The sequence below is a fragment of the Staurois parvus genome, unplaced genomic scaffold (genome assembly GCF_062004578.1).
Source record: "Staurois parvus isolate SC_StPar_1 unplaced genomic scaffold, SC_StPar_1.0 ptg000606l, whole genome shotgun sequence".
Classification (NCBI taxonomy): Eukaryota; Metazoa; Chordata; class Amphibia; order Anura; family Ranidae; genus Staurois; species Staurois parvus.
The window spans coordinates 55,542-78,575 of record NW_028318402.1 but is presented as its reverse complement, the minus strand read 5'-3'; the positions used below and the strand labels follow the sequence as shown (position 1 = coordinate 78,575).

At 42.6% G+C, this 23,034-nt stretch overlaps 1 pseudogene across 1 annotated transcript in view; it reads right to left on the bottom strand.

Annotated features, from left to right (window-relative positions):
- LOC149449724 (class I histocompatibility antigen, Gogo-B*0102 alpha chain-like) overlaps positions 1–23,034 on the bottom strand; it is a 69,675-nt pseudogene that overhangs the window by 18,624 nt on the left and 28,017 nt on the right. The window contains exon 2 of the transcript XR_016315374.1: positions 14,398–14,676. The product of XR_016315374.1 is annotated as a class I histocompatibility antigen, Gogo-B*0102 alpha chain-like (transcript). The remainder of the gene's footprint in view (positions 1–14,397; positions 14,677–23,034) is intronic.

The window sequence follows — 23,034 nt, the reverse complement described above, 5'->3', positions numbered from 1 at the left end:
CCATATAGTAAGTCCTCCATATAGTAAGTCCCCCATATAGTAATTCATCCCCCATATAATTCATCCCCCATATAGTAATTCATTCCCCATATAGTAAGTCCCCCATATAGTAATTCATTCCCCATATAGTAAGTCCTCCATATAGTAAGTCCCCCATATAGTAAGTCCCCCATATAGTAATTCATTCCCCATATAGTAAGTCCTCCATATAGTAATTCATCCCCCATATAGTAATTCATCCCCCATATAGTAATTCATCCCCCATATAGTAAGTCCTCCCCCATAGTAATTCATCCCCCATATAGTAAGTCCTCCCCCATAGTAATTCATCCCCCATATAGTAATTCATTCCCCATATAGTAAGTCCTCCATATAGTAATTCATTCCCCATATAGTAAGTCCTCCATATAGTAAGTCCCCCATATAGTAAGTCCCCCATATAGTAATTCATTCCCCATATAGTAAGTCCCCCATATAGTAATTCATCCCCCATATAGTAAGTCCCCCATATAGTAAGTCCCCCCCTGTGTCAATTCACTTACCTTTGCTCCGCGCGTTCCTCTCGTATTCCCGCGCCGTTCTGGTCTTCAGGGAGGACTGTGAGGAGAAGAGTTCGTCACGCTGCCCCGCCTACATCCTGGCTGCCCCGCCTACATCCTGACAGCTGCAGAGTCCTGACGCCCGAGAGGAGGGAGGGGGCGGCCATCCGAGAGGGGGGGCGGCCATCCGAGAGGAGGGGAGGGGAGAGGAGGAGAGGAGGCCGCCCGCCCGCCCGAGAGGAGGGAGGGGAGCGGGCGCCCGGCACACAGGAGAGCCGCATCTAAGTTTGTAAAGAGCTGCGGCTTGCCGACCACTGGCCTTGTGGGAGCCTAGCTCCGCGGGCCGGATTAAAAGGTCCGCCGGGCCGTATACGGCCCGCGGGCCGTAGTTTGCCCATTGCTGGGCTAGACAATGGCACCCTGACTGCCATTAGCTATTGGGATGAAATCCTTGGACCCATTGTCAGACCCTACGCTGGTGCAGTGGGTCCTGGGTTCCTCCTGGTGCATGACAATGCCCGGCCTCATGTGGGGAGAGTATGCAGGCAGTTCCTGGAGGATGAAGGAATTGATACCATTGAATGGCCCCCCACGCTCACCTGACCTAAATCCAATAGAACACCTCTGAACCACCTTCAGTCCAACCGACGCCGCCAGGTTGCACCTCAGACTGTCCAGGAGCTCAGTGATGCCCTGGTCCAAATCTGGGAGGAAATCCCCCAGGACACCATCCGTCGTCTCATTAGGACCCTCCCCCGACGTTGTCAGGCATGTATACAAGCACGTGGGGGCCATACAGACTACTGAGGACCATTCGGAGTTGCTACGATGAAATTTCAGCAAAATAGACTCGCCTGCTGCATCATTTTTTCACTTTGATTTTCGGGCGTCTTTGAATGCAGTCCTCTGTAGGTCGATCATTTTCATCAAACGATGGGGCATCCTTACATTCCTAACACATCACCCCGTCCATGTCAGTATAGATATCCAGCAGGAGGTTTTTCTCCATTAGATCTGATGTGTTTTCAAAGTGTTCCTTTCATATTTCTGAGCCGTGTATATTGGTTTGTTCCCTTTAGGGTGGAGCGATTGATACATATATTTTCTATTTCTGAACACTCATGTAGCCACGGTTCATACTAGAGCCATTTTCCAGGACCTGCAACATTCTGGCGACATGTAAAATCGCAAATCTAGTGAAACACACATAGATTTTAATGGGTCCTGTCTTAATTGCCGTGTCGTGAGTCGCTGTGACAAAGAAAAAAAATACTTCTTGCACTAATTTTGGGCGATTCTTGTGCAGCACGACTCCCATATACTTCAATGGAAAAAAAAAAAAATCGCCAGTAAAGCTACATTTGTCTTAGATGCAGCGACTTTGCTGCAACCACTGATGTAGTCTTTTTTTTTTTTTAACCCTCACCTCTCCTCCCTGGTCAGCCTTGCTGTCTAAAAACTTCCTCCCTAGCACATTCCATTCACACCTCAACGTAGTAGAAACGCACGTTCCTGCTTACTTTGTTTTTGCATGGTTTCTCATGTGTGAACATGCATCACGTATAGGGCAGGTCATTCCTTTGAATGGGCTGCCCTACATACAGCGAACATCTCAAAGTAGCTCAAGAACCTTTTCGGTGGTGGAGCATTGCGCATCTTGGCAGCAAAACACACGTCTGCTAACTGCGATTGTGGCGTCATTAACAAATAGACTAAATTCAAATGTGAAAGCGCAGCAACCCGTGTTTTGGAAATACACATCATGCTTCTGCTGCCATTTACATATAACTGGTTCCAAACGCATGCAACCCACACAGAGAACGCATGGCATTGCCCACCAAACGCACACTGCACTCATGATGCCATTTAGACTGCGCTCGCATCTGTATGTTTCTGAATGCACAGCAACCCGCACAAAAAACAGACACGCGTTTTCAAAAATGCATGGCAATGCATGTCACACTGGAGTTACCATTTAGGCTCCATTCACATCTGTGTGCTTTGTGGCAAGCCGCAAAAAAACACTTTACTGTACGTCTCGGAATTGTCTCAGAATTGTGCAACAACGCATGTCCTGCCTGTGTTACCATTCATTCTCATCTGTGTGTTTCCAAACGCACAGCAACCCGGAAGAGAACTCACGCTTTGCCGTGCGCTTCAATAACATGCTGCAATGTGCTTTGCTCGAGCGTTGCCATTCATTCACATCTGCACCTTTCCAAGTGCACAGCAACCTGCAAGTAAAATGCGTGATTTGCCCTGCGTTTCAAAAAACCTGCTGCAATGCGTGTAGCACTTGCGTTTCTATTTATTTGCATCTATGTGGCAACTTGCAAGAAACTGCATTTGTGGCAATGCATGTAGCACTTGTGTTACCATTCAATTGCATCCACGTGTTTCTGAACGCACAGAAAACCACAAGAAAATGTACAGCATTGTGCATCACGCTTGTATTTGCATTTCAGCTGCATTCTCACCTGTGTTTGTGAACTCGTGGCAACGTGCAGTGTGCTTGTGTTACCATTCATTTACATCGGCTCGTGTCTGATCGCACAGCAACAAACGCACGGCAACACACGTTACCATTTTTGTTTAGATTGTACTTGTGAGCCACTGAGGAATACAAATATCTGTGTGTATATAAACAAAGTGTCGCAGGCTTCCTTGCTCACCCTCACGAGATGTGCGTAAGAAGAATTTATGTAAAGAATTTTTTTGGGATGCCGCGTTCTATTCCTTGTTTTTTTAAAAAAATGAAAAATCAATATATATTCTCAATTAACACCGTAAACACCTTGTGCCAATATTTACATAAAACAAAAAAATCCTTGTGAATAAAAATAATATTAATAATAATACTACTAAGTTGAAAATAAACTATGGATGGATAGTCCCAATTTCACTGAGATGCCATCAATTTCCATACAAGTTCAACAGAGAGATGAATGCAGTATACTCTCCTTTGTAGTAGCCTGTGCTGTATGGCTATAATGGTTAACAATAGGAGCTGCAGGGGCGGAGCCTGAGTATGGCGGCGGAGGAGAGCTCAATGTAGGAGCTCTCGGACGGAGCTCCGTGTCCTGACCTCCCCAGGTCCCCTGTGATCCCCCCGAGATATGTAGATAGCCTGGTGGCTTGCCTCTTACCCTGGCCTGGCGGCTCCCCGGGACGGAAAGCGGAGGTGTGCGGGGGGAGAGAGGAGAGTGGCTGGTGAATAGCGGTGAGAGAGCGGTTGGATGCTGGGAAGTCGGCGCGAGCACGTGACCGACCGCAAAGCACGCCTGGGAGTTCGGGAAGCCGGCCGGCCGGCGTTCTGCGGTGAGAGAGCAGAACGGTCCTGTCGGCTGGGGATCGGTGCATTCTCCCTCTATTCCCCCGAGACCCCCAGGGCATAAAGCAAGATAAGAAGATATTCACTGAGCCCTGGTAAACTGAAGATCAAAGAGACTCTGGAGGGTCCCCCCCCCCTTCTCCTTGAATAAAGACCCTATGTGACCTGAAGGAGAGAGCAAACAGCGGGGCCACTGGAGGAAACATACGAGGAGGGTGAGTGACTTTAAGTTGAAATCTTCTATACCCTAACTGTGATGCATTACATGGCTCCCTAAAGGGTAGCAGGGGGTAAGTGAAAGGGGGGACCCCGGCGACTGCAAAAAAGGTGGAAAAGATTTGAGGACAGAACAGCCCAAAAAGACCAGCCGGGGAATAGTGCAGAGACTAGTATACAAGACCTTTGATTCTCTCCCCCCTAAATCCAGGAATTTTATAATAGAAGAACAAAGAACAAAAGTTACAGAGAAAATGAAAAATAAAAGTGTAAAAGGAAGTGGGCTTAAAGGGTCCCAGACTGGTACAATTAAAAAATATACCTCCCAAGGAAACGTAACCCCAGAAAGATCCCAGAATAGGACTGAAAGAGGAGAAGCTGATTTCAGCATGGAAAATAGCCCAAGAGTATCATTAGGCCTGGACACCAGCAATCAGCAAGCATTAGGAAATACAGAGACGGAAAAAGATCTACAAATACCTAATAAAAAAGAAATGGCAGAAATGTTTAAAGAACTGGAGAAAACAATAAAACAAGAAATGGTAAATATCCGAAGTGACCTGGGACACCTGCTGGTGAGAGTGGAGGAAACGGAGGAGAAAGTTAAAAATCAGACCCAGGCTATCTCTGAGCTTGAAAAAGTAATAATTAGCATAGGGAAAGCCCAAGAAAAATTGAAATATAAAGCTGAGATACAAGAAAATAGAGACAGGAGGAGAAACATCATGATACGTGGGGTCCCAGAGAACTCTAAGGGAGAAAACCTGCAAGAAGTGGTTTGTAAAATATTAAATATTATAACAGACAGCACTGAAATGGAAAAGACTAAAATAGAAGGAATTTTCAGAAAAGGAAACATCCAGAGATACCTGGGGAAAGAAAGGCCAAGAGACATTATAGTTAAATTTTATGAGTTTCGAGATAAAGAAAAAATTTGGAAGAAGATCAAAGGGAAACCAGCTATTAACTATGAAGGTGGCGACATACAGATATATGCGGACTTGGCCCCAGAGACTCTGTGGAGAAGGAGAACTTTGAGGCCCCTATTGGAAAGGTTAAAAGAATATAATGTGCAATACAGATGGGGGTCTCCTGAATGTTTAATAGGATGGAAAAACGGGGTTACGGCGCACCTCAGGTTCCCAGAAGATCTGAAACATTTTTGTGACAGTTTAAAAATACAAAGAATGGAGATTCCAGGCTGGGAAGAAGATCAATGGGAATTTAGAATGAAGAGAAAAGAGGATTGGCAACTTGTGGGGGGGAGGGGGCGGGGGGAGAGGGGGAGGGGGAGAGAGGTGGTGGAGGGAAGATAAGGCTGGTTTTTTTTTTTTTTTTTTTTTGTCTTTCCTCTACACTGGTCAGCCCTCACCCTACTGCCCCTGCCTTACGGTGCTGGAGATGAATCTAGGAGGGACCAGGGGAGCTATGAGGAGGTCGGACAAGGGGAAGGTCGTCCATGCCCAGAGTTTTTAGCCCAAGGACTAGATCAAAAGTGGAAGTTTCTTCCATAAATGATCAATAGGCAAAAGATGGGCCTAAAAAGAGGGGGGGGGAAGGGGGTGGGGGGGAGGGGGAAGTTGGGGGGGGTGGGTAAGTGGGGAGGGGGGGTATTTTTCCTGCAAAAAAAAAAAAAAGATACAAAAGCAAGTGAGAAGGGAGAAGAAGGGGAAGAGAAGATTTATGGAAGATGGAAGAGATTCAGTTTATAACATATAACGTAAATGGGTTGAACTCCCCTGGGAAAAGATTTAGACTGTTTAAAGAATTACATCATAGAGCAGCCTCAGTAGTATTCCTACAGGAGACACATCTTGAGATAGAATCGAACGTTAGGCTGAGATCCAGAAATCACCCAACATGGTATTATGCTGATTCCCCGGTTAAGAGAGCGAAGGGTGTTGCAATAGGTGTGGCAAAGAATACTAGGTTTGAGCTGGACGATAGAATGACAGACCCAGAGGGGAGATTCTTGTTCTTAAAGGGAAAACTACAGGAGATCGAATGTACATTGGCCAATATTTATTGTCCTAATAAAAGCCCAGAGATATATCTGAAAAAAGTGCTGAGGAAGTTGATGGACTTTAAAAGAGGCTGTTTGATTCTCGCAGGGGATTTTAATTTTTGTATGGATCCACAAAAAGATGCTACCTCCCATGCACAGAGAGAAGGAAGTAGGGCTCTGAAACTCTTGAAGAAAGAACTACATATAAGTCAATTAGTAGATGCCTGGAGAATTACACACATGCAAGATAGAGATTATACCTTTTTTTCAAACATGCATAAGAGGTATTCAAGATTAGACCACATATTAATAGAACATCAATTAATCGACCACCTAGTTCAAATTGAAATAGAGACAATCTCTTTATCGGATCATGCCCCAGTTAGAATGAAATTGGAATGGGGGAAGGGGAAAACAAGAGGGCTGGGATGGAAACTTAACGAGACACTATTAGTAGAAAACGAAATAGCCCAGAAAATAGGGGAAGAGATTGAACGGTATTTCCAGGAAAATGAGACAGGTGATGTGTCCATAGCTACAGTGTGGGAATCTCATAAGGCATACATAAGAGGAATATTGATAGCGATTGGGGCAAGAAAGAAAAAAGAAAGAAGAGAGAAAATGAGCAGACTCTTAGAAGAAATAAGTAAGCTAGAACAACAACACAAGAATAGAATAATAAAAGAAATAGAGTTGAAGTTAAAAAAAAAGAAAGAAGAATTGGAAGGTGTAATAGAAGAGGAGAGGAGAAAAGCATATAATAGGGTTTTGAGTGAGAGATATAGATGGGGAGAAAGACCGGGAAAATACTTGATGAGGGCCCTAAGGAAAAAGAAAAATAGAAATTATATAGAAAAAATAAAAGACGTTAAGGGGAACCTGAAACACTCAAATAGAGAAATCACCAAAGTTTTTATGGAATATTATAGAGATCTGTATAATATAAATCCCCTGCGGGAATCTGAAAATATAGAAAGTGAGAAGAACCATAAGAGAAAGAAATATATAGAGAAGGCTGGGTTACTAAAATTAAGCGAAGTCCAAATGAACTCCCTGGATGCAGATATCTCACAAGAGGAAATAAAATTAGCTCTGAAGGGTACAGTGTCTGGGAAAAGTCCAGGTCCAGATGGTTATACTGTGAGATATTATAAAAAATATAGTGAAATCTTAGTACCAAAACTTAGAAAATATATGAATGCATTAGGTGGAGAGATGGAAATAAGAAAAGAATCGCTACAAGCTCAAATGGTGCTTATCCAAAAAGAGGGAAAAGATGCTACACAGTGTTCGAACTATAGACCTATCTCATTATTAAACACTGACACTAAGCTATACGCAAAGGTCTTGGCAAATAGATTGAAAGAGCTAATGCCGGAATGGATACATCAGGACCAGGTGGGCTTCGTTCCCGGGAGGGAGGGTAGAGATAATGGGCTACGATCATTGATGCTGATCCAAAAAAGTAAAAAGGGAAAAGAACCGGTGATTCTACTCTCTATAGACGCTGAAAAAGCGTTTGATAGAGTGAATTGGAGATTCATGATGGATACGTTGGAAGTCATGGGAATTGGGCCCAAGATGAGAGAGTGGATAGGAAAGTTGTATAGATACCCCTCTGCAGTTGTTGTGGTGAACGGGGAGAGGTCAGAACCCATTGAGATGTCAAACGGTACAAGACAGGGATGTCCACTGTCCCCATTGTTGTATGTTGTATTACTAGAACCACTTCTGTCAACAATACGGCTAAATAGAGATATAAAGGGAATTCAGATAGGGGACACGGAACATAAAGTCGCCGCTTTTGCTGACGACTTGCTGTTCTACGTGAGAAACCCCAGGATGACACTGCCAAACCTAATGAAGCTATTGAAGGAGTATGGAGAATTGTCAAATTTAAAGATTAATCCAACAAAAACGGAGATTCTAAATATAAATATTTCAAAAAATGAAAAAGAAAAAATACAAAAGGAATTTCCCTTTAAATGGAAAGATAGAGATATAAAATACTTAGGAGTAAATCTCACAGCTTCATATAAACACCTTTACAAATTAAACTATATTTCACTGATTAATGAGATTAGAGAGGAGCTAAAAATATTGCAAGAGGGAACCCCGACATTGATAGGTCGTATTAACCTAGTAAAAATGATAATAGTACCAAAAATCATGTATAGATATCAAATGATACCAATTAAACTCCCAGAGACCTTTTTTAAGTTAATTAAGAAACTGATAACAAAATACATATGGAGGAATAAAAAACCAAGATTGTCATATGAGTTGTTGAGTAGGAGGAAAGAAAGAGGTGGTTTAGGGCTTCCAGATTTTAAAAGATACTATAAAGCTGTAATATTGGCTAGAACTATAGACTGGACACAGAACTATAAAAAAAGTTGGGTGAGGATAGAGAATGAACTTAGTGGAATAGATTTGGGTAAAGTGATATGGATACCAACACAGTATAGGGGCCTAAATGATAATGTAAATACATACACTTTGAATGTTTTAAAAATTTGGGATAATTTACACAAAAGTTTGAAATGGTCTTTTAATTCAACACTAATTTCACTAAAAAACACGGAGTTTTTCCCCCCTGGTAGAGAAGAAATAGGAGGTAGGTGGTTTAAAAAGGAAGAGGTTCAATTAAGAGATATTTTGGTGGGGGATAAAATAGGATCATTTGGGGAATTGAAAAAAAAAGAGGGTGAGATTTTCACTAAATTAGACAAGTGGCGGTATTTTTAATTGAAGAGTTTTGTTGGAAGCTTGCCAAAACCTTTAAGGACAAGAGACAATTGGAACTTGTTTGAAAAGGTTTTGGGTACACAAGGTGATGGGAAACACGGGATTGCTAAGGTATATAAAATACTCACAGAACTAGATATAAATACAAAGCCAACATATATAATAAAATGGGAAACTGACATGGGAAGTGTGATAGATGAGGAGAAGCAGAGGAGAATATATAGATTAACCCACGAAAACATTTCTATGAGAGAAGTAGAGATGAACTATAAGTGTTTGACAAGATGGCACATTACACCAATTGTTGAAAATAAGATGTGTAAAGAGAGTTCACCGTGGTGCTGGAGGGGATGTGGTGAAATGGGTACAACATATCACATATGGTGGGGTTGCCCAAAAATTCAGTTATTCTGGAAGACAATAACCCACTTGATAAGAAAAATAACAGAAATAGATATTGGATTAGACCCAGAAGTGTGTATTTTACATAACATGGACATATCAGTCAATAAATATAAAAAATCAGGGATATGGTGCTACATTAATGCTGCAAAAGCTCTGATACCCAGGTTTTGGAAGCAAATAGAAGTACCGAGGGTAGAAGACTGGGTAGAAGAAGTTGAGCAGATTAAAAAGATGGAAAGGTTGTGCCATGTCCAGGAAGATAGGATGGAGATTTATAATAGGAAATGGGAGAATTGGGAAAAAGCTAAGTTATATACGAAATATAGGAAAGATTAAAGAAAATAATAGGAAAACTGCACTTGCTGAGATAAAATGATGCAGAGAAAAGGAAAAGTAGGAAGATGGGATTTGGGTGAGGGTGGTGGAGGGGGGGGGGAAATTTGGAATAAAGTAAATAAAGTAGAAATGTTGGATACTATGGTGTATAGATATATTTATATGTTTGTATATCATGATGTTGAAAAGTATTTAAAATGAAAATCAATAAATATTTAAATTATAAAAAAAAAAAAACAATAGGAGCTGCACTGTGAATCACTGTGATAGACGAAATCTCTCCTTCCCCAGCACTCTCCTTAGTCCAACTCTCCTCCCATGGATCATAAGGGAAAGAAGAAAAGATACATAGTGTCTTATCCTGGGTAAGAAACGTTTAATGTGCGCCAATATTGTACTCACATGTAGATAAAATATAATGCGCTTTTCGTATATACAGCCGCGGATAGCGGTGAAGACAGCCTTGTTCGTGTGCCTGCGCACACTGTCAATACTCGCCGTGTCCGACTGCGGATGTGTGGTGACGTCACTGCCCCTCCCCTACGCATTACGCTACAGGGACTGCCCTGTGTGTGACTGATGTTTGTTTGAAAAACGCACAAAAAAAAAGTGAGCGGGAACACGCATTTCTGCTACACTCAGCTGTGAATGTACGGGGGTGAAAGTTTTAAGGCAGCAAGGATGACCAGGGAGGAGAGGTGAGGGCTGGGAAAAAAAAAAACACTAATCCATCAAATCACATAAGAATGTAATCAGGAAAGTCGCTATAAAGTCCTGATGACCTGGTCGCTGGGAAGTTGTACTGCCTGTTGCACACCAATGCAGTTTGCAATCTTTGTGTTTTGCAGTGCGTTTTGTGTTCTTGCACGCACATTTTTGAAAACATTTTTAATCTTAATCTTTAATTTTTTTTAATTGTTTTTTCTTTTAAAGCAACATGTTACTGGGCAGATTAAAAACAAAAAATGCATTAAAACATGCAACTTGTGCATCTTTTATGTTTTCAATGCATTTCAGGCCTGTTTCACACCAGTGCAGTTTGTATTTTGTTCATTTTGCAGTGCGTTTTTGACGCTTGTTTTGAAAAAAAATTTGGGCCAATTTGTTGCTTGGCAGATTAAAACCGCAAAATGCATAAAACCGCAACACATGCGTTTTTGATGTGTTTTAAATGCACTTCAGGCCTATTTCACTCCTAGATTGTAAGCTCCAAGGAGCAGGGCCCTCAATCCCCTCATGTTTTGCATTGTATTGGTATTGTTCTGTCACATGTTCTGTCCCCCTCTGTAATGTACAGCGCTGAGGGAACTATTGGCGCTTTATAAATACTGTATAATAATAATAATAATAATTTCACACCAATGCAGTTTGTTTTGTTCGTTTTGCATTGCGCTTTGCACGTGCGTTTTTGATGCTTTTTTGAATTTTTTGTTTGGCCAACTTGTTGCTGGGTAGATTAAAAATACAAAACGCATCAAAAACGCAACACATACATTTTTGATGCGTTTTCAGTGAATTTCAGGCCTGTGTCACATCAATGCAGTTTGCATTCTTTCCGTTTTGTGTTTTTGCATGCATGTTTTTGAATCTTTTTTTTTAGCTGGGATGATTAAAAACACAAAATACGTGAAAAAAATGCAACTTGTGCATTCTGATGCATTTTCAATTAATTTCAGGCCTGCTTCACACTAAAGCTGTTTGCATTTTGTTCGTTTTGCAGTGGTTTTTGCGTTCTTGCATGTGCGTTTTTGACGCTTAATTGATTTCTTCTGCCAACTTGTTTGTTGCTTGGTAGATTAAAACCGCAAAACACCTTAAAAACGCAACACGTGCATTTTTAATACATTTTCAATGCATTTCAGGCCTGTTTCACACTAATGCAGTTTGCGTTTTGTCAGTTTTTGAGTGCTCTTTGCCTTTTTTTAAAGTTTTCTTTTTTTTGGCCAACTTGTTGCTGGGCAGATTAAAAACGCAAAGGACAATAAAAACACAACATGTGCATTTTTCACTACGGGGGGGACACGCGGCTCCTTCACTACAGGGGGGACACGCCTCTTCTGCACAGATGGATCCTAAAGAAAAGCTCACAAAGTGGAGCCCAGAAATGGAGGAACAAAGTCCAGTCATTGATGGTAAGAAGGAACAAACACATCCGCGTGGAGAGAGAATCGCCGCACTTACAAATATGGCCGCCGCACCACAACGCTTTCTGCGTCATTTGAATGTTTTCTCTTTTTTTCGCCAACTTGTTGCCGGGCAGATTATAGACACAAAGCACCCGGCCCGTTATAATGACGTCTCCCCTCTGTGATGGAGGAATTGCGGGAACCCCGGGAGATTTATTCACATCTGTCGGCTCCTAAACAACTTCTGCTCTGCGATTGGTCAGATTTTATCTGCTGTATCACCATCCTCTGTTCCCTGAACCCGAATTTACTGTTCCTGGACTGAAATACTGACAGCATTACCCCCCCCATGCTGAACCCTCCACCCCCCACATTCTTGTGGCAGCCAGACGGAGGATTACTAGATGTTGGAAAACCTCTCCTCCGCCCTCTGCGTCTGACTCCGCCCCCTGCGTCTGACACCATCGCATCCTTCCCAGGCATTGTTCTCATGGACTTGTCATGGCCTCTAGAGATAGGAAATATAGAAAAGTCCCCTCCTGGATTGTGAGCTCTGGTGAGCCGGCCCTCTGCTTCCTCTTCTACCAAATTGTATTGTAACTGGAATGTTTACCTTCATATTGTACAGCTGAGCAGACTGTTGTCACCATAGAAATCCTCTATAATAATAATGAAAGTATTTTCCCTTCGGTGACCTCGGCTCAGATGATACCAAACAAACCCGCCCGTGTGAACGGCTCACTTATAGAAGGTTCTTTAGCTGATCGCTGTAAGCTCTGACACGTAAATCCCGGGTTCACACTGCAGCGGTGCAATAATCCCACGTGATTCGCTCAGGAACCGCACCGCATTCCGTACAAATCACATGCGACTTGTGTGCGGTGCGATCGGAGCCGTACATGTATGGCTAAACTGTTTTTTTTTTCCATCCCCCACATCTCTTCCAACATTCTGCTAAAACTTTGTGAAGTAGTACTGCCTGGACCCTGAAGAAGGGGGCACACCCCGAAAGCTTGTCCTCAAAATTGTATGTTAGTGCAGATAAAAGAAGTATCACGTCAGTACTCAACTGTTTCAATAAAAACTACTGAAACATAAAAATGCAAAGCACATCAAAAACACAACATGTGCGTTTTTAATGCGTTTTCAATGCATTTCAGGCCTGTTTCTCACCATTGCAGTTTGTGTTTTGTTCGTTTTGCAGAGCGTTTGACGCTTTAATTTTTTTTTGGCCAACTTGTAGCTCGGCAGATAAACAAAAAACACAAAACACAACACGTGATTTTTATGAGTTTTCAATGCATTTCAGGCCTGTCACACCAATGCACCAATTTGCATTCTTTCCATTTTGCAGTGCGTTTTGCATGCACGTTTTTGAAGCATTTTTTAAATCCTTTTTGAAATTTTTTTTTTTAGCAACTAGTTGCTGGAAAAATGAAAAGCACAAAATGCATAAAAATTGCAAAACTTGAGGTTTTGATGTGTTTAGGCCTGTTTCACACCAATGCAGTTTGTGTATTGTTTGTTTTGTGTTTTTGCACATGCATTTATAACGCTTTTTAAAATTTGTTTTTTAATCAACTTGTTGCTTGGCAGATTGAAAATGCAAAACACCTAAAATATGCAACACATGCGTTTTTGATGAGTTTTCAATGTATTTCAGGCCTGTTTCACACTAATGCAGTTTGCGTTTTGTCAGTTTTTGAGTGCTCTTTGCCTTTTTTTAAAGTTTTCTTTTTTTTGGCCAACTTGTTGCTGGGCAGATTAAAAACGCAAAGGACAATAAAAACACAACATGTGCATTTTTTATGCGATTTCAATGCATGTCAGGCCTGTTTCACACCAATGCAGTTTGTGTTTTGGCCAACTTGTTGCAGTCACGCTGGAAGTCGCTGCCACTTTCATGTCCCACTAGTGTGAAGCAGGGCTTAGTCTGACTCCTCCTCCTAGGGCGGAGCCATTGATGGATAGATTACATTGGACCCCAGCTGAGTGATGGGCGGAGTGTACACGTCTCGGACATTCTTCTGTATTTCGGATTGCTCTGCATTGTACGGTGTGTAGATCTGCACAGATTTCGGTTGTATGATACACTCAGTGTTGGAGTTTCTCGGTTCCTCGTCTCCTGTGACCTGTTCTGCAGAAATCCCCCATAACCCTCCAGTATGGGGGTGCAGGGAGCGGCTCATACTGTGCGGATGAACACAGACTGGGTGTGACATGTGCGATGGAAGCAGTTACAGGAAGAGAAGGTGTACAGAGGGGACTGATCTCTGAGGAGAACCCCGAGATCCTGAATGAGTCATTATTCCTGACATCACCCCAATACTCACCCATGTGACCGGACAGATCCCCACATCTACAGACTGGAGGACATGAATGGACACACACTGGGATGGACAGATCATCACCAACAGACAGACCCGGCCGATTGTCAGGAATGAGGAGTCCCTATTGGTGGGATGGGAAGCCACACCCACTTGATTAAACTCCACCCACTACTGGGCAAAGGACTGTCCTGTATTGGGTGTTATTAGGAGTGGGTGTGGTGTAAGGTGTCAGTGGGTGTGGCTTATCCCAGAAGTGGGTGGAGTGTGTTGTGTCATCACTGTGTATACAGATAGGATGTATATAGAGTACAGAGATGTCACAGAGGGTGTATACAGTACAATGTATATGGTGTGCGCTCACCTCTCCTCTCCAGATCTTCTCTCCCGTATTCAATGTATCTCTTCAGTGCCGGAATACAGATATTCTCCAGATAATTCTTGTTTCTCTCCCCCACTCTCTCCTCCGGACTGTTCCATCTCTGTGTGGTGATCTGAGCCTCATTCATGGTCGGGATCCAGATCCCTCTCTGTGTGTCCAGAGAGCAGAATTCTCTCCCATCATATCCTTCCTGCTGATACCCCGCAGTGGTGCCGTCATCTCTCAGCTCACAGCCGTACATCTCCTGGTAGATATGGATCCCTGCAGAGAGAAGAGGGAGATGTGAGGTGGGATCAGAGGATGTCATGTGTCCAGCCATGGCTGTCCTATGTGATGTGCAGTGTGGGTGAGGGTGTCATGTATCCAGCCATGGCTGTCCCATGTGATGTGCGGTGTGGGTGAGGGTGTCATGTGTCCAGCCATGGACTTCATTTCAGGACTGTTTCACATCAGTTTGCATTTTATGCGTTTTGCAGTGCATTTTGTGTTTTTGAAGCATTTTTTTAGCAACCTGTTGCTGGGCAGATTAAAAACACAAAATGCATTAAAAATGCAACATGTGCATTTTCGATGCATTTCAAGCCTGTTTCACACCAATGCAGTTTGTGTTTTGTTCGTTTTGCGGTGCGTTTTTGCACGTACATTTTTTTTTTAATTTTTGGCCACCTTGTTGCTTGGAAGATTAAAGTAGACAGATTAAAAAACACAAAATGCACAAAAAATGCAACATATGCGTTTTTGATGCATTTTGAATGTATTCCAGGCCTGTTGCACACCAATGCGGTTTTGCATGCACATTTTTGAAGTTTTTTAATTTCATTTTTTTTTTTGGACAACTTGTTGCTTTTCAGATTAAAACGCATTAAAAACCCAATTTATGCATTTTTGATGCGTTTTCAATACATTTCAGGCCTATTTCACACCAATGCAGTTTGTGTTTTGCAGTGCGTTGTGTTTTTGCACGCACGTTTTGAAGCAGGTTTTAAATCCCTTTTCTTTTCCTTTTTTTTTTTTAGCAGATTAAAAACACAAAATGCAACACATGCGTTTTCAATGCACTTCATGCCTGTTTCACACCAATGCAGTTTGTGTTTTGTTCGTTGTGCAGTGCGTTTTGCATTTTTGCACGTACGTTTTTGAATAATTTTTTTTGGCCAACTTGTTGCCTGGCAAATTAAAAAAAACACAAAAATGCATAAAAATGCAACATATGCGTTTTTGAAGTGTTTCCAGAGCATTTCAAGCCTGCTTTGCACCAATGTAGTTTGCATTTTGTGCAATTTGCAGTGCGTTTTGTAATCTTGTTTTTTTTAGCAACTTGTTACTGGGCAGATTAAAAATACAAAATGCATAAAAATGCAACACTTTTTAATGTTTTCCACGCATTTCAGGACTGTTTCACACTAATGCAGTTTGTGTTTTGTTCGTCTTTTTTTTTACGTGCGTTTTTGACTTTTTTTGGCCAGCTTGTTGCTTGGCAGACTACAAAACACATCAAAAACGCAACACATAAGTTTTTTATGCGTTTTCAGTGCATTTCAGGCCTGTTTCACACCAATGCAGTTTTTTGTGTTTTGCAGTGCGTTGTGTTTTTGCATGCACGTTTTGAAGCATTTTTTGAATCTTTTTCTTCTTTCCTCGTAACTTGTTGCTGGGCAAATTAAAAACACAAAATGCATTAAAAAAATGCAACACGTGTTTTTGATGTGTTTTCAATCCATTTCAGGCCGGTTTCACACCAATGCAGTTTGTGCTTTGTGGGTTTTGCATGTTTTTGCACGTGCGTTTCACGCTTTTTTAAATTTCTTCTGGCCAACTTGTTGCTTGACATTAAAAATGAGAAACGCATCAAAAACACAACACATGCTTTTTTATGCTTTTTCAATGCATTTCAGGCCTGTGTCACACAGTTTGCGGTTTGTCAGTTTTGCGTTGAAGAAATAGTGACAAGACAAGTGAGCGCTCGGAAGAAGCTGAAAGCAGCACAAATGGTGATCCCACTAAATCCACATCCAATCACAGAGAGCGCAGCGCTGTATATCGCCCATTATGGAGTGTAAACGTCTGTCAGTAATAAACATGTCGGGACAAACAGCCAATAATACCGACCAATCAGAGGAGTCCGCAGTGATGTGTCCTGAAGTGCAGCAAATGGTCCCAGAACTGCAACTGCATTCACCGACCATCAGGAGGGACGTGACATCCGAGTGGCAGAGACTTCAGTGCCGCTCCTTCACTACAGGGGGGACAGGCGGCTCCTTCACTACGGGGGGGGACAGGCGGCTCCTTCACTACAGGGGGGACACCCTACTCCTTCACTACAGGGGGGACACGCCGCTCCTTCACTACAGGGGTGAGACGCCGATCCTTCACTACAGGGGTGAGACGCCGATCCTTCACTACAGGAGGGACATGCCGCTCCTTCACTACAGGGGGGACACGCGGCTCCTTCACTACGGGGGGGACACGCGGCTCCTTCACTACGGGGGGGACACGCCTCTTCTGCACAGATGGATCCTAAAGAAAAGCTCACAAAGTGGAGCCCAGAAATGGAGGAACAAAGTCCAGTCATTGATGGTAAGAAGGAACAAACACATCCGCGTGGAGAGAGAATCGCCGCACTTACAAATATGGCCGCCGCACCACAACGCTTTCTGCGTCATTTGAATGTTTTCTCTTTTTTTCGCCAACTTGTTGCCGGGCAGATTATAGACACAAAGCACCCGGCCCGTTATAATGACGTCTCCCCTCTGTGATGGAGGAATTGCGGGAACCCCGGGAGATTTATTCACATCTGTCGGCTCCTAAACAACTTCTGCTCTGCGATTGGTCAGATTTTATCTGCTGTATCACCATCCTCTGTTCCCTGAACCCGAATTTACTGTTCCTGGACTGAAATACTGACAGCATTACCCCCCCCCATGCTGAACCCTCCACCCCCCACATTCTTGTGGCAGCCAGACGGAGGATTACTAGATGTTGGAAAACCTCTCCTCCGCCCTCTGCGTCTGACTCCGCCCCCTGCGTCTGACACCATCGCATCCTTCCCAGGCATTGTTCTCATGGACTTGTCATGGCCTCTAGAGATAGGAAATATAGAAAAGTCCCCTCCTGGATTGTGAGCTCTGGTGAGCCGGCCCTCTGCTTCCTCTTCTACCAAATTGTATTGTAACTGGAATGTTTACCTTCATATTGTACAGCTGAGCAGACTGTTGTCACCATAGAAATCCTCTATAATAATAATGAAAGTATTTTCCCTTCGGTGACCTCGGCTCAGATGATACCAAACAAACCCGCCCGTGTGAACGGCTCACTTATAGAAGGTTCTTTAGCTGATCGCTGTAAGCTCTGACACGTAAATCCCGGGTTCACACTGCAGCGGTGCAATAATCCCAAGTGATTGGCTCAGGAACCGCACCGCATTCCGTACAAATCACATGCGACTTGTGTGCGGTGCGATCGGAGCCGTACATGTATGGCTAAACTGTTTTTTTTTTCCATCCCCCACATCTCTTCCAACATTCTGCTAAAACTTTGTGAAGTAGTACTGCCTGGACCCTGAAGAAGGGGGCACACCCCGAAAGCTTGTCCTCAAAATTGTATGTTAGTGCAGATAAAAGAAGTATCACGTCAGTACTCAACTGTTTCAATAAAAACTACTGAAACATAAAAATGCAAAGCACATCAAAAACACAACATGTGCGTTTTTAATGCGTTTTCAATGCATTTCAGGCCTGTTTCTCACCATTGCAGTTTGTGTTTTGTTCGTTTTGCAGAGCGTTTGACGCTTTAATTTTTTTTTGGCCAACTTGTAGCTCGGCAGATAAACAAAAAACACAAAACACAACACGTGATTTTTATGAGTTTTCAATGCATTTCAGGCCTGTCACACCAATGCACCAATTTGCATTCTTTCCATTTTGCAGTGCGTTTTGCATGCACGTTTTTGAAGCATTTTTTAAATCCTTTTTGAACATTTTTTTTTTAGCAACTAGTTGCTGGAAAGATGAAAAGCACAAAATGCATAAAAATTGCAAAACGTGAGGTTTTGATGCGTTTTAGGCCTGTTTCACACCAATGCAGTTTGTGTATTGTTTGTTTTGTGTTTTTGCACGTGGATTCTTAACGCTTTTTAAAATTTGTTTTGTATCAACTTGTTGCTTGGCAGATTAAAAATGCAAAACACCTAAAAAATGCAACACATGCGTTTTTGATGCGTTTTCAATGTATTTCAGGCCTGTTTCACACCAATTCTGTTTGCATTTTTTGTGTTTTGCAGTGCGTTTTTTGTTTTATTGAATTTTTTTTTTTTGTGGCCAACTTCTTGCTGGGCAGATTAAAAACGCAAAGCACATTAAAAACACGATGTGCATTTGTGATGCGTTTTCAATGCATTTCAGGCCTGTTTCACACCAATGCAGTTTGTGTTTTGTTCGTTTTGCAGTGTGCTTTGCATTTTTGCACATGCGGTTTAATTTTCTGTTTAGCTAACTTGTTGCTTGGCAGATTAAAAATGTGAAATGCATCAAAAACGCAACACATGCGTTTTTGATGCATTTTCAATGCATTTCAGGCCTGTTTCACACCAGTGCAGTTTGCATTCCTTGCGTTTTGCAGTGCGGTTTGTGATTTTTAAGCCTTTTTTTTAATCTTTTTTAACAACTTGTTGCTGGGCAGATTAAAAACACAAATGCATAACAATGCAACGCAAGTTTTTTTAATGTTTTCAATGCATTTCAGGCCTGCTTCACACCAGTGCAGTTTTGCTTTCTTTAGGTTTTGCTGTGCGTTGTGTTTTTGCATGCATGTTTCCGAAGCATTTTTTGAATCTTTTTTTTTTTAGATTAAAAACACAAAAAGCAGCACAAGCATTTGTGATGCATTTTCAATACATTTCAGGCCTGTTTCACACCAATGCAGTTTGTGTTTTGTTTCTTTTGCAGTTCACTTTGCATTTTTTGCACATGTGGTTGATTCTTTTTTCGGGGGGAATTAGTTGCTTGGCAGATTAAAAATGCAAAACATGCATTTTGATACATTTCAGGCCTGTTTCACACCAATGCAGTTTACGTTTTGTTCGTTTTGCAGTGCATTTTGTGTTTCTGTATGCATGTTTTAAATCCCTTTCTTTAGCACCTTGTTGCCGGGCAGATTATAAACGCTTTCCTTCATCCGCAGTGAAGATGAATGGTCCATTATCACAATTCTGCAGAATGTATGACGGGACGAGGCGGGTCGCCCTCTGTCACCACTTTCTGTGATCTCACTGGAACCACGTCTGCTGACCGTTCGGAAGTCTTCAGATGTAAAAGGAGTTCTGATTGGGCAGGAAAGACATAAGGGTGTGGCTTATGCAGATGACATGTTATTGTGTCACCAACCCCGGAGTAACATCACCCAATCTAATGACAACTGTCCCATATTCTGGAGATCTGTCACATTGGAAGATCAATTCCTCAATCAGAGATATGGAATATTTCCGTCTCCAAGTTAGAAGTACAGAACTTGCCGGAAGCTTCCCCTTTGTCTGGAGGGAAGAGAATGAAGTGATTTCGGAGTAAAGCTCACTCCCTCCCGGAGAAATCTTTACCACATAAACTAGATGTGATTGTAAATGACGTGACGGAAGAATTGAGGAAATGTCTGCGGGGCTCTCGTGGTTGGACGCAGAAATATTATAAAAATGGTTATAGTGCCGAAAATCCGGTATAAATTCCATCTGCTTCCAATACATTTCCCGGAGTCCTTCTTTAAGACCAGAAGAAGAAGGAGAAGGAAATCCATTTGGTGACATATAAAGCCGAGGGTTAGTTGTGACGTATTCTGCAGAGATCAGGCTGATGGAGGTTTCGGCGGCGGATTGTAGGAGGGATTATCGCTCTGATGTCACCAATGATTGAGTGGATTCACAATACACCGGAGAAGATACGGGTGACAACAGAAAATACACGAAGTGGGTCACAGATCAGACAACACGGCTTCCACAACAACACACAACTTATCGGGAAATAGAAGTATGTAACACGGAATGTTCTCAGAGAATGGGATGGATTACAGAAGGGAATGGGATGGATAACAGAAGGGAATGGGATGGATCACAGAAGGGAATGGGATGGATTACAGAAGGGAATGGGATGGATTACAGAAGGGAATGGGATGGATTACAGAGGGGAATGGGATGGATTACAGAGGGGAACGGGATGGATTACAGAGGGGAATGGGATGGATTACAGAGGGGAATGGGATGGATTACAGAGGGGAACGGGATGGATTACAGAAGGGAATGGGATGGATTACAGAAGGGAATGGGATGGATTACAGAAGGGAATGGGATGGATTACAGAAGGGAACGGGATGGATTACAGAGGGGAATGGGATGGATTACAGAAGGGAACGGGATGGATTACAGAAGGGAATGGGATGGAGTACAGAAGGGAATGGGATGGATTACAGAAGGGAACGGGATGGATTACAGAAGGGAATGGGATGGATTACAGAAGGGAATGGGATGGAGTACAGAAGGGAATGGGATGGATTACAGAAGGGAATGGGATGGAATAGAATTCACTATTAATTCCACTGCAGGAACAGATTGTGTCCCCCCAGGGAAGGAAGACGTTGCAGGTAACTGGATGAAGAATACAAATGCCATATAAAGGAGATCACGGGGGAGGGGAGCTGCTTTCTACAAGATGAGAGGGATTTGTATTTTAGGTTCTGTGTGTGGCGGGATCACCGAGGCATTTTGTATCCGCTCTTCCACAACCATGAAGGGCGGTGGGCAGTTTGTATCCTCCGGAATGATTGTTAGTCAGGAGATGAAATGTAAACAGAAAACTTCTTGTATGTAGAAGATTCTCCCCGACATTGCGGAGCGATCTGTCCGCTGGACCTGGAGAAATGGGAAAAAGATCAGAAAACGAGAGGAACGTGAGAAGAAGAACATTCAGCCCCGAGTGCTGGAGAGGTGACTACAGGAGAGATGAAGTGTAAATGTGCAGGAAGGTGTCCTGTACACCGAGTGCAGCAATACACAGCCAGCACAACTCACTGCTAGGATGGGGGGATGGGGGGTGACGATGGACATATATGGGGGGATGGGGGGGTGACGATGGACATATATGGGGGGATGGGGGGGTGACGATGGACATATATGGGGGGGTGACGATGGACATATATGGGGGGGTGACGATGGACATATATGGGGGGATGGGGGGGTGACGATGGACATATGTGGGGGGATGGGGGGGTGACGATGGACATATATGGGGGGATGGGGGGGGGGGTGACGATGGACATATATGGGGGGATTGCCCGGATATTCAGGAGATTCCGCAAGGAAGAATTCAACAAATCCCGGAGATAACAGGAAGAAGAACACCAACCACCCTCGGGGGTGACTATTCCATACAGGAGACGTCACGGGGGAGCAATAGAACACCAGAATATTTTACTTCATAAATGCAGCTAAAGGGCTGAACCCCAAATGTCAGCAAAGGAAGGAAACCCCCGAAATAGAGATTGGATTAGCTGAGTGGAGTATGTGTGTGGAGGGGGAGGGGAGGGGGGTTTGTAGGGTTTTTTTCTTTAGTGTAGAATTGTTGCTATGGAAGGATATTGCTGTATAATGTGAGATAATTAAAATTAATAAAAAGTATAATAAAAAAACAAAACACAACACAAGCTTTTTGATGCGATTTCAATCCATTTCAGGCCTTTTTCACACCAATACAGTTTGTCTTTTCTTTGTTTTGCAGTGCGTTTTGCGTTTTTTTTGTTTTTTTTATTTGGCGAACTTGTTGCTGGACAAATTAAAAATGCAAAACGCATCAAAAACACAACACATGCATGCATTTTCAATGCATTTCAGGCCTGTTTCACACTAATGCAGTTTGTCTTTTGTTCCTTTTGCATGTACATTTTTTTACACTTTTTCTTTAAATTTTTTTTTGGCCATCTTGTTGCTTGGCAGACTAAAAACATGAAATGCCTCAAAAACGCAAAACACGTGCATTTTTGATGCGATTTCAATGCATTTCAGGCCTCTTTCACACCAATGCAGTTTGTGTTTTGTTCCTTTTGCAGTGCGTTTTTGACGCTTTTTAAAATTTTTCATTTGAACAACTTGTTCCTTGGCAGATTAAAACCGCGAAATGCCTCAAAAATGCAACACATGCATTTTTGATGCGTTTTCAATGCATTAAGGCTCATTTCACACCAGTGCAGTTTGCATTTTAGGCGTTTTGCAGTGCGTTTTGTGTTTTTGCATGCACGTTTTTGAAGCATTTTGTTAAAATCCTTTTTTAATTTTTTTTAGCAACTTGTTGCTGGGCAGAAGAAAAGCACAAAATGCATAAAAATGCAACTCGTGCGGTTTTGGTGCGTTTTCAATGCATTTCAGGCCTGTTTCACACCAATGCAGTTTGTTTTGTTCGTTCTGCATTTTTGCACATGCGTTTGACGCTTTTTGAAAATTGTGTTGGCCAACTTATTGCTTAAAAATTCAAAACACCTCAAAAATTCAACACATGCATTTGTCTGCATTTACAATGCATTTCAGGCCTGTTTCATACCAATGCAGTTTGTTTTCTTTGTGGTTTGCAGTTTTGTGTTTTTGCA